The 12,745-nt window shown below is 42.2% G+C and overlaps 1 long non-coding RNA gene across 1 annotated transcript; it reads right to left on the bottom strand.

Annotated features, from left to right (window-relative positions):
- Positions 1 to 579: 579 nt before the first annotated feature.
- Positions 580 to 5,288, bottom strand: LOC144456260 (uncharacterized). Its single transcript, XR_013485186.1, has 2 exons — positions 4,968 to 5,288; positions 580 to 2,961 (listed from the first exon to the last, which is right to left on the bottom strand). It is a non-coding gene; the product is annotated as an uncharacterized LOC144456260 (long non-coding RNA).
- Between the last annotated feature and the right edge of the window lie 7,457 nt (positions 5,289 to 12,745).

Here is a 12,745-nt window from a genome sequence, read left to right as displayed (position 1 = left end):
TTTTTGTCCTCTAAAGTAACAAACTGAGGTTAGTATTATCACCCACCCCCATTTTACAGATTGCTCCACAAAGTCACAAGACAGCTAGGTCTAAAACTCATCCAACTGGACCAGAGAGGACCCAAAAGGCAAGCTGGGAAATATGTGGTTAGCTTTACCTACCATTGCTGGAGCAAGAGTTGGCTTGACCTACCAAATAACGCATGAGAACAAGAAACAACCCATTATCAGCTCCCCGTGCCCAAACTCTACATTCCTCTGGAAATAGATTGATGAAGCTGAACAATGAGCTGCTTAGGTTATTGGCTGTGGCCAGCAGTCCCCTGTAAGAAAGAGTCTGCAAAAGGACTTTGTCTCATGGGAACAAATGCTACCAGCAAGGCTAACTTCTTTACATGGAACCGTGGCCAATCCTCACAAAGCCTTCTTCCACGTTTTTCTTGAATTCAGTTGTTTTCCAGGAATGCAAAGCCTTGCCTGATTTCCTTTCCCCTAGTTGTTAGGGATCTCTCCCTCCTGAAATCACTTTCTATTTCTTTTCATACATATTTATGAATAAAAATTCCTTTAAGGCAATGATTCTTGCTTTTCTCTTTGTATTTTCAGTGCCTAGTGTAATCACTTAGTCAGTCAATAGCCAATGAGGATTTATTAAGCACCAACTGTATGCCAGGCACTGTGCTAACTGGGGGGATACAAAAAAGAGCAAAAACAGTCCCTGTCCTAAAGGAGCTCACATTCTAATGTGTCTTGCACTTTATAAATATCTTATTTCAGGGAGTTTGGATTGGACTTAGTTCTTTTCTAGAGACAAGTTAATAATAGTAATTCACAGTTTTCAGAGCATTTTACACATTAATATCTGCATTTTTACATTTTAAAGTTAGCAAAGTACTTTCCTTTCAACAACTCTGTTGTTTTGATCTCCATTTTATAAATGAGAAAATTGAGGCTTTGAAGATTTAAGTGACTTATTTGCTCACGATCATGCTGCTGGATAAGTGTCTGAGGAGGGGTTTGAACCTAGGTCTATAGTAGCGATGCTGACGCTGGGGACAAGCACCTCAAAAAGCACCTGGGGCAAGCAGCACAAAAGATACCCCAAAATCTGTTATGGGGGGGAAGACCTTAAGATGCCACCTAAATGTTGTCTATTTTCACTAATTATTCTTGTTAATTAGAGCAAATATCAGCCGTTTTACCTGTGGGAGTACATGTCAACACTTTCTCTGCTTCAGCACGCTGGGGCAAGGCCCACATTGTTTTGCTGTGGTTACAGCTCTGGTTTCTCCTGACTGCAAGTCTGGCTGTTCATTCTGTTATTTCATTTTATTCTCACAACTTAATGAGGTGGGTAAAACAGGTATTTTTAATACTTTTTGACAGCTGAAGAAATCTGGAAACAGAGGGCTTAAATTATTTGCTCACTGTCACACCTAGTTATCAGAAGGGCTGGGAAAAGCATAAGCTTCTGATTCCTCAGTCAGCATTTTTGCCCTGACTTTGAGCCAAGAGACAGGAAGGCAAAACACACTATTCTCCCTACAGAACACACCATAATTATTCAACTGAACACACTAGGGATTTCTTCAACTCTCTTAACCAAATAAAGCTTGTGTTTCTGGCATTTTCACTTGGCTGTCTGTGCCCTTGGAAAGCTGATTTGGGTGGAAGAATGCCTGGCCTGACTAGGCTTTGCTTCAAACACCCAAATTGGATGTTCTTTATTTACAAACAGGAGCATTTTTCTGAAATGCAGCTGATGGTTTTTTATTAGAGTGGTATATTTTTAAGCATATCTCATACTTGGATGGATGTTTGCTGAAGATTTCTCAGAATAACCTTTATATTTCCTGAAAATATTGATTGGAGATTTTTATGGCCAATACATAGCAGTTTGCATGTTCAAGGAGTAAGAGATGGCCTAATGAAGAAACATACTAAAAAAGATTGGATGTGGGAAGAAAAAAGGGCTATTATCTATCTTTAGATACATATTGCTTCCCATATATCAATACTTCACTATCTCTTAAATCAATTTATTTGGACCATATTAGGCCCTCTGCCCAACAGTGCAGATTCTTTATTACTCTTTTCGTTCTGTGTGATTCTTGCCTGTGTCATCTTATATGTCTTCCATTGAAGATATTTTATTGGTTTGTTGGAAAACTAAGCATTTCAACATTACATGGGTAGCAGTACCGGTAACTTATTTTCAAAATCTTTTTTTTTTTACCCAGCCAAAGACAAGGTTTATTAGAACATCAATAGGGGTGAGATTTAAAGAACCCGCCATACTGGCCAGACTCTTAAGGAATCTAAGCATTTGTATCGCTAGCACAAGTGCGCCAGATCTTAAGAATCTGAGCCCTTGGCTAGGTTCTTCAGGAATCTGAGCCTCAAAATCTTTTTAAAAATATGTTTGAAAGGTTTTTTTTACCATAATTAAACTAAGCTCACTTGGTATTTTCTTCTAAAGTCCTTCTTTGGTGCTTCATTGTGGCTCAAAAGTGCCATCTGGGTCAGAAATTGTAACAAGCATCTGGACAACCAGGATTTTGTCCCAGGGCATTGGCATGGTATCCTTAGCTTCATTCCCTGTAGGATGGGTGGTATATTTCCTTCCTGTACTGACCACTGTCTAGTTACGATGCAGTGACCTGCTTTCTCCATAACCATATTCCCACTGGGATATGAGACACCTATTTCCCTGTTATGCTTACACCCAGGCTTGGACTATATTCTGCACTGCTCTTGAATTCAACGGAATTTGCTCAAAGGCACAAGATTTTAGGGTTCACTCTGGCGGACTGGGTAGATGAGAACAATTTGTTCCAATAGCTATGAAGGCAGCTGAAGCTGGTGCTGTGGAGTGCTTAGATCTTAGTCATTGAAGACGCCAAGGTCATGCACTGCATCCAGCCATCTTGACTTCTGTCCTGCCACTGGACGTCCATGACTCTGGAAGAGAATGTGAGGCTGATGACTTTGTGCAGCTCTGTCTCACTTAAATCCAGTTCACTCTCAAGTAAAGACATCACCCATCATCCACTAATTTATCCCAATATCATGATGTCATTGGTCCTCTTAGAAAAACTAAGGATAAACACCACCAAGACATAAAGGTGTTGAGGCCCAGACTGGCAACAGACCGCCTCTTGTCCTAGCACCATTTCAAGATTGGAGGCCATCACCCCCAAAAGGCTGGCCACTAGGAGATGCCACACCAACTAAACTTGAAAATGTATGGGGCTTGTGATTGGCAGTGATGGTGGGAGTTCCCAACCACTGAGATAAAGGGTCCTGGATGTAAGTTTCATCCTGGGTGTAAGTTTCAATAGCAATTATTCAGTAAGTGGCAGCTCTTTTCTTACATTGTTGCTTCCTTCCTGCCTCTTGGAATCTATTCAGGTATATTTGCTTCCTGTCATGTAAACAACAGACATAAATGAACAGAATGTAATTGAGTTGAACCATGGCAGGAGGACCTTTTCATAAAACAATCCCCAGTGCTGGCAGCTGAATCCAGATGGAAATTGAAGAGATGAATGACTCATTTACTGAGGCTTCAACTCAACATATATTAAGCATGTACAAGGCTAGGAACAGAATGCAAAAACAAAAATGAAACTGTCCTTGAGGATGACCTCCAGGACCTTATATTTGACTGGGGAGTAGGGAACACAGCATTTAACCAGGCAATCGTTAACAAGATTGATTGATAAGTAAAATCAAGGTAATTTAAGAAAGGAGTGGTTTCTAACAAGAATGGGAGGGGCAGTCCTGGAAGACTGTCTACAGAAGGTGGCACCTCACCAGCTGGAAAGGGGTATGGGAAATCTTAGAGGTTATCTAGTTCAATCATCTCACTCTATGTACAGTGACAAAGCTGAGGACTAAAGCAGTTAAGTGACTTGTCCAAGGTCGCATGATTATATAAAGAAGCAGGATTCAAATCTTGACCTTCTGACTCCATTCTTTCCTTTCCCCCAGTCTTCCAAAAATCTGCTGATTTTCGGGATAATGGAAGAAGCCCTACTTCTATAGTCAGAGGTGCTGGGTTCAAATCTCCCCTTTGACACTTACTGTTTGACCTTTGGTAAATCACTTAAATTCCCTAAGCCTGTAAAAGTTCCTATGCAAACAACTTTGGATTTGCAATGCTGCAATGCTAACCCGCAAGAAAGGAGTACATATTTTTATGGAGGACCTACTATGAACTAAGCCCTTTACAAATATTGTCTTATTTGATCCTCAAAACAGTCCTGGGAGGCAGGAGCTATTATTATGCCCATTTCATTGTTCTGTTCTGGTAAGTCATGTCAGACTCTTCTTGACCCAATTTGCGGTCTTCTTGGCAGAGACACTGCAGTGGTTTGCCATTTGCTTCTCATTTGACAGATGAGGAAACTAAGGCAAACAGGATTAAGTGACTTGCCCAGGGTCACATAGCTAGCAAGTATCTGAGACCAGATTTGAACTCAGGAAAATGAATCTTCCTGACTTCCAAGCACAGCAATCTATCCACTGTATCACCTAACTGCCCCATTTTATAGATGGGCAAACTGAGGAAGGCAGAGGTTAAGTGACTTGCCCAAGGTCTCACAACTAGGGGATGCAAAAAGTTACCTGATAAAAATAATAGCTAACATTTACATAGCACTCATTACTGCCAGGCACTGCCCTAAGTGCTTTATAATTATTATCTCATCCGACGCTCACAGCAACCCTGGGAGGTACAAGTTAATATTAACCCCATTTTACAGTTGGGGAAACTGAGGAAAGCAGAGAGCAAGTGACTTGCCCAGGTTCACCCAGCTAGGGGATGCAACACATTTCCCCATAATAATAGCTAACACTATTATTATAGCGCTTACCAGATGCCTGTGCTAAGTGCTTTACAATTAATATCTCATTTGACCCCACAACAACCTGGCGAGGGCGGTGCTATTATTACCCCCACTTACAGCTGAGGAAACTGAGGCAGGCAGCGGGTAAATGACTCTCCCAGAGTCTCGCAGACACAACACATTCCCTGATGACCGGAGCGAGGGGCAGCAAGACAGGCCAGCCAGAGTGAACCTGAAACACTGGGGTCGAGGTGCATTCATCCCCCCTCCACAATTCTGACTCTTCCTCCTTTTCCCCCCACCCCTTTTCTTCCTAGCAGCCTTTCTTTCCAGCTTTTTTCCTGCTTTCGTTTCTGCACAGGGCACCCACAGGCGTGGCCCGAGGCGGTCAGCGGACCTTCCACTAAGGAAAACCTCGGGCGCTTAAACTGGAATCAAAGGCGGGGATATGGGCGAGCCCGAGAGTTCAGCCTAACCCACAGGGTAGCGGCAGAAGCCTTGCTCACGCGCACTTACATCCTACTTGGGTTCCAGCCCCGCCTCCCCCCTAAAGAGTCTCCAACTCTCCTCCCACTCTCCTCGGCCGGCTGTCTGGGATGGGCCAGCTAGCCAAGGCGCCTGCGCACTATGTTGCTGGTGTGATCTAGCTCACGTAGAGCGGGTCCAGCTTGGAAAGCAGGAGTGCGAGTTCCCTCCCCCGCCTTCGCGGTGAAGGGGCGGGGCGGGCTCGCGCGCCGCCGGAGGCTATAAAAGGACTTACGGGCTCCCTCTATCGCTCAGTCGAGCCGCTGCCAGCTGGAGGGGAGAGTCCTCTAGTTTACGGGCAAAGCGGGGTGTGAGCAAGAGGTGGGGGCGGGCGAACGGCTTCTACCCCACTGATTTCCCAGGTGAGAGGCGCCTCGCTGTCAGCAGTCTCCAGGGCCTTGTGGAAGCCGGGCGCCCCCTCTCCTCTCCGACTCAATTGGGCTGGGGGTGAGATGTGCAAGTTGGGGGGGGGTCGCCCCTGTTTACCATCTCATGCCCTGCCATTCCTCCATCCGCAGCCGCTCAGGGGGATTGCGCTCTCCCGAAACCCCAGCTGCTTCCGTGGGCTCTCCTAGTTGCCTTTTCTTTCTCTCCTTCCTCCTCATCCCCACTTTTCTCCTCTCTCCACCTCCTCATCATTTACTTTTTCCTTCTCTTCCGTCCCTCTCCCTTTGCGTAGCTTAAGAGCTGAATCGCCCCCCCCTCCTTGCAGCTTGGTCCTTCCCCCACAACTCCCCCACCTCCACTTGAGTAGTGGAGCAGCCCGAATTCTTAAGGGACCTGGACCCACCTTCTTGAATTTTCTTTCTGGGCTTGAAATTTACCAGTCCCTTTCCCTGAGGCCCCACTCATACCTGTCCCCCCTCCCCTGGAGTCTCCCCTACTCAGGCGGGGGTGGGAGAATGGGAAGGGGGAGGTAAGGGGAACTGGGCGTGGATTTCTTGGCCTGCCAAACAGATGGCTAGCATGAGACGATGGAGCGAGGCTGTCTCAAAGTTCTGAATCGCACTTTTCCCCCGGCCGAAAGCTGGAAGCTCAGCCCTAGGTAGGCTCCCTTTGGTCTCTGGAAACAGAAGTACCCAGGAAAGTCCAATCTCAACCTCCTTGATTGCGCACAGGGGCTGTAGTGAAAATCTCAGCTGTAGAGTAGAAGCTCAGGGCCCAAGGTTTCGGGACTTCGTGCGCGCCCAGGAAATAGCCGCAAGTTGACACAAGTTAGCCTAAGGAAATCTTCCTCTTTTTTAATTTCCTTCCCTCCTAGTTGTCTTCTCTGAAGTGAAATCGGTTTGCGTGAAGTTTTTGTAAAGCGTTCGGGTAGGATTAAGTGTTGTGTGTATTTTAAAGATTTTATCAGTTAAATTCAGTCTTTGTTTGGGATGGTACCTGGAGTGGATAATGTGGCCAAAATGCTATTGGAGGGGAGTACGTTAATATTACTGTATTCCTCCTAAAAAAAAAGTGAATAATTCACTTTTGTGGAATAGGTGGCTGCAGCAATTCATATATCAAAGAAATCTGGTAACAAAATGTAATTAAAAAACACTTTAGCACGTTAGGCTGGACTTGAGAATATTGTGGTCATTACAAGTTTGTACTCTTCTTTTTTAAAGAATGGATTGTGAAATGGAGAGTCTACTCTTGGAATTGATGTAAGAAGCCAAAGATCCGTGTGCTTTAACTTAACTCTTTAAGATCCCAGTTTCTTGGAGGAGGAATGAGTGGGGGGGAAAGGGAAATACGTGGCAGCAACATTCTTTCAACAACCTTTTTTGCTCACTTCACAAGAGAAAATCATTTATTTCTCTTTTATTTACATTTATAGCATGCGAATGTGGAATAGGTGTTATTAAGATAGCTGGTTAAAAATACCTCTCACGAGGCAGGAATAGTAGTAGTTAATACTTTTTTGGAGAGATTTTCTAGTTTTAGACTTCTAAAGGCAAAATGAGATTTAAAAAACCCCATTAATTTACAATATACTTGATCATTCAAAAATATGGAAAGTTTTGAAGAGCTTTAAAATTTTTTATGTCTAGACCAATGCTTCTTATGAGCTTTGTTTTTTAGGCATGTGTCCATAAATATGAATTTCATATTTTAAGATGAATAACATTGGTCGGTCTGAGAAATGCAGATTGCATACTTTTGAAAGAATATGATTAGTTTGGGTTTTGCCAGAGCATGTATGTATTTGTATTCTGTAGGCATTATAAATCACTGAAGTCAAATGTGTACTATAGATTTGAGATTGGAAATAAAGACTTCTTAATTTACACAATCTTCATCCAGCTGACCTCTTGAACCCAGTCGAGTCCTTGAAATACTGAAAACCAAGACAAACTACTTTTTTTGTAAGAGGATTATTGCAATGGCTAGTCTGTGTTATGGAAAAGAGAAGAAATGAGAATGCTAAATTGGCCCAGATATTTGTAATAGCGAGAATTTTAAAAATTCATTTTTAAAAATTGAAAGATGAGAAAAACCCAGGGATAATACCATGCCATGCAGTACCTATCATAGAAGAATTAAATTAAATTCCTGTTATTTTTTACAGTCCTGTGATCTGTGCTAGAAATGCTTATTCAACAACCATATATTAAATACTATGTGTCAGGCACTGTGCTAATAAGCACTGGGGATAAAAAGAAGGGCAAAAACAGTTCCTACTCTCAGGAAACTCACATGCTACTGTCAGAGGCAACATACAAACAACTATTCATATATAAGATATACCAGGTAGACAGATGGAAGATAGTCTCATTGGGAAGGTGCTAGCATCAAGGGATTGGGCGCTAAGACTTGAAGCAAACCGAGGAGGTAGGAAGGCGGCAGAGATGAGGCAGGAGAGCATTATAGGCAGGGAGCACAGCCAGTGAAAATGCACAGAACTTAGGAGATACTTTTCTTAAGTGAGGGACAGTTAGGAGGGCAGTGTCATGGGATCAAGTGGATAGAGGGGACTAAAGTGTGAGAAGACTGGAAAGATAGGAAGGTGCTAGGTTATAAAGGGTTTTAAAATCCAAACAGAGGATTTTGTGTTTGAACCTGGAGATAATAGGGACACATTGAAGTTTATTGAGGAGGTGGGGTGGAGGGTAAGATACTGATATCTGCTGTTTAGGAAGATCATTTTGGTAGCTGAGTAGAGGATGGGCTGGAGTGTGTGGAGAGTCTTGAGACAGGGATACCAAGCTTTTAAACATTTGATTTCTGTGGAATGAGAGGCTCATTTTACTTAAAAAATAAAACAAAACCCAACAACAGTTAATTATTCATTGGAATGAAAATATGGTTCTGTTATTAAAACAATGCCTTGGGGGATATAACACTTAGAAAATATTAGAGTATTCTTTTGGAATTTCTGTGCATCATATAAATTTTCTTTTCTTGAAAACTGAGTTGGGCAATTGGCCGCCTAGCCTGATAGCCTGTTTAGTTTCCAAACTACAAATTGATGGACCGTACAAACAGACTTTTAGGAAAGGACAGAATCTCAGAATTGGAGGAGACCCAAGAGACCAGCTAATCCAACCCATATCTGAACAAAAATTCCATCTATACATTTCCGAGCAAATTGGTCATCTGGACTTTCCTTTAAGACTACTAGCGAGTATGACCCCAGTAAATATAAGTGCAGCTCATTCAACTTTTGAATGGCCCCCATGGTTAGGAAGATATTCCCTATCTCAAGCTTAAGTTGCCTCTCTGAAACTTCCATCCATTGCTCTTAGCTCTGTCCTCTAGCTAACATGCTCTCCCTATGTCTTTGCTTCTTTGGACTATATATCTTCATTTCCATCAATGTCCATAGACCTGGTCAGACCCCACTTAAGAACTTCTGCTCCAAGTCTTCTTTCTGTTTTCCAAGCTAAACATTCCCTGTTCATTTAAATGGACATTATTGACATTTCCCTACCCTGTGAGACTCCTTTATATAAAAATTCAACAAACATTTATTAAGCACCTGCTGTGTGGTATTATGCCTAGTCCTAGGAATACAAAGACAGAAATGAAAACTGTTCCTTCCCTCCCCTCAAGTAGCTTAGGTTCTACTTGAGAGAGAAGGAAGAAAGAAAATGACCACAAATAATTTAGTAGGGAAGAGTTCTTACACTTGAGGATTTGGGAAGAACCTCTTGTAGGATATGACTTTGGAGCTAACTCTGGAAGGGTTTCTAGTAGTTCCAAGAAGCAGAGGTGGGCAGAGAGGTCTCTAGGCAAGGGGAAAAACCTGTGCACAGACGCTGAGGTAGTATATGGAGTGTCATATGTGAGGAACAACACATAGGTTAGTTTGGCTAGAACATAATGGGTGTGGTGGGATGTTCCATGATAAGGCACACATATGTAAACTGGAAAGATAGTCTGCAGCTGGGCTGTAAAAATACCAGAGAAGTTTGTAGTGTATACTAGAGTCAATAGGAAACAATTGGAGCTTCTTGAGTTGTAAAGTGACATAACTAGACCTGTGTTTTAGGAATAATTGTATATATCACAGAGGGGAGAGGCTAGATGCAGGCAAATGAATTAGTCTATTGCAATAGTCCAGGTGAAAAGTGGTAAGGGCTTGAACTAGACTGATGTTGAGAAGGGAATGGATGGGAGGAATGCCATCTTGTAGTGGTAGAACTGATAAGACTTGACTCTTTATTGGGTATAACAGATGAGTGAAGAGCTGAGCATGATTCTTAGATTATGAATGTAAAGGATGGTGGTGCCCTCAACAGAAATGGATGTTAGGAAGAGAAATGAAGGGGTGTGTGTATGTGTGTGTGTGTGTGTGTGTGTGTGTGAGATGTTGAATGGAACATAACTTGAAATAACCTATGGGATGGGCTGAGATGTATAGCAGCCAGTTAGTGACTTGGGGCTGAGGAGAAAAATGAGGACTCCATAAGTAGAATTGAGAGTTAACAGCATAGGGATGATAGTTGAATCCATGGGAGTTGGTGAGATCACCCAAAGATTATAGAGAGAGAAGAAAAGAGGACTTAGTGGAGTGGAAGGATAGAGGCGCAGAAAAGGGGTAGAACATCTATGATGATCCTGTGAAGGAGTCTGAGAAAGATCAGTCAAACAGGTAGGACAAGAACCTGGAGCCAAGGGGGAGAGAGTATCCAGAATGGATGTTCAATAGTATCAGATGCTACAGAGAGGTCCCAAAGGATGACTGGGAAAAGGTTGTTGGCTTTATCGATAAAGAGCTCCTTGGCAAACTTGGAGGGAGAGTTTAGTCAAGTGGTGGGATCCAAAGCCAGATTGCAAGAGATTGAGAAGTTCACGGGCGATGGGAAAGTAGAGGCACCAAGTGTATACACCCTTCTCAAGGGAGGGAGCTAGGACATAGCTTGAGGATGTAATAGAATCACGTGAAGGTTTTTAAGGATGGGAAGGATCTGGGCATGTTTATAGATTCTAGGGGGGAAACTGATGGAATAAGGAGAGACTGAAAATTAGGGAGAGAGAGGGGATGAGTAAAGGGTTGAGTTCCAGAGAAGAGAAGGGGATGTAAGTCAAAATAAGTAAAAGAGTTGGCTTTGGAAAGGGAATCTGAGGTGTAAAGCTGGGGAGAATTGGTGGCTTGTAATAAATGGCCTCAGTTTTGTTTTCAGTAGTGTCAAGATCCTCTGCTGAGAAGAATGCTATGCTTTTAGTTTGAGGAGAGATTTGGAATAGTGAAGGGAGACAAGGTAATAAGCATTTATTAGGTGCCTACTGTGTGCCAAGTATGTATGAAGAACTTGTCAAATATTATGTCATTTGCTCCTTACAACAACCCTATTAGGTAGGTGCGATTATTCTCTCATTTAAAGTTGAGGAAACCGAGGCAGATAGAAGCTAAATGATTTGCCTAGGGTCACAGAGCTAGGAAGTGTCTAAGACTGAATTTGAACTCGGGTCTTCCTGAGTCTGGGCCCAGTACTCTATCTACTTCAACATCGAGTTGCCTAGCTGGAATGGAAGCTAGGGAATACAAAAACAAACAAAATAAGTGGAGAGCAACAGCAGGACAGGCAGAGTAGATGACCAATTGAGCAGACCTAGTCAGCATGCTTGTCTGACTTTTATTAGTGATATTTAACAGCAGTCAAGTAGAACCAAGTAATCCAGGGTCAGATTTGAGAAAAGGAAGAGCTAAATTGCCTTTCCTATCTGTGGATACAGGGAAACCTCATCACCAAATAAGAGATAGAGAAGATCACAGAAGATAAAGTGGATGATTTTCATTATATAAAACTAAAAAAGCTTTTGTATGAACAAAACTAATGCAGCCAAAATTTGAAGAGAAAAGATAACTTGAAAAACATCTTTGTAGCAAATTTCTGTGGTAAAGGTTTTGCATTCAAGATCTATTAGGAACTGATTGAATTCTATAAGACTTAAGTACCATTCCCCACTAGATAAATGAGCAAAGGATATGAACAAGCATTTTTCAAAGGAAAAACTCCAAAGTATCAAAAACCATACAAGAATGCTCTAAAATCACTACAATCAGAGATATGTAAACTAAATCAACTCTGAGGGTCCACTGCATACTTGACAGGTCAGCAAAGATAACAAAAGAGGAAAATGACAAATATTGGAAGGGCTACAGGGACATGAAATACAAAGCTGTGAATTGGTCCAGCCATTCTGGAAATAAATTTGGAACCCTGAGTGCTCACCCCCATCCTCCACTCCCCCCTTCCCCTGCCCTTTTCGAATGCCCTGTGACTCAACTATGCCACTCTTAGGCCTATATCCCCAAAGAGGTCAAAGAAATAAGAAAAGGATATACAAAAATACTAAAACTAAAAAAACTAAAGACCTAAAAGGGTTCCTCCCTATTGTGGAATGGCTAAACAGATTATGGTGAATGAATATAATAGAATATACTAAGAGAAATGAAATAATTTTTAGAGGAAACTAGGAAGACATGTATGAAATGAACAGAACAAGATGAACAGTTTATACAGGGACAACAATCTTGTCAAGAGAAACAACTTTGAAAGACTTCAGGACTTTGATCAGTGCAATGAATGATAAACCATCTTAAGTCCAGAGCAATGGAGATAAAACACATTGCTCACCTCCTGCCAGACTTGAATTGCATAATGATATATACATTTTTGGACTTGGCCAAGGTGAGAAATTGTTTTGCTGGAATACACATATTTTTAGGAAGTTTTTCTTTCTTTTATTCAGTGGGGGTGTGTGGCAGGGAGAGATAATATATGTTTGGAAAATATATATATGTGTGTGTGTGTGTGTGTGTGTGTGTGTGTATGTATTTTAAAGGAAGGGATGAGATGAACTAGGGCAAGGGGGCAAGAATTCAAAGGAGAGGACAGTGTAAGGTTGAATTAGTTGGAAAGTGACTCCAGAGCCAG

The sequence above is a fragment of the Phascolarctos cinereus genome, unplaced genomic scaffold (assembly GCF_003287225.1).
Source record: "Phascolarctos cinereus isolate Bilbo 61053 unplaced genomic scaffold, phaCin_HiC Scaffold_3;HRSCAF=262, whole genome shotgun sequence".
NCBI lineage: Eukaryota > Metazoa > Chordata > Mammalia > Diprotodontia > Phascolarctidae > Phascolarctos > Phascolarctos cinereus.
This window is presented reverse-complemented; position numbering and strand designations above follow the sequence as displayed.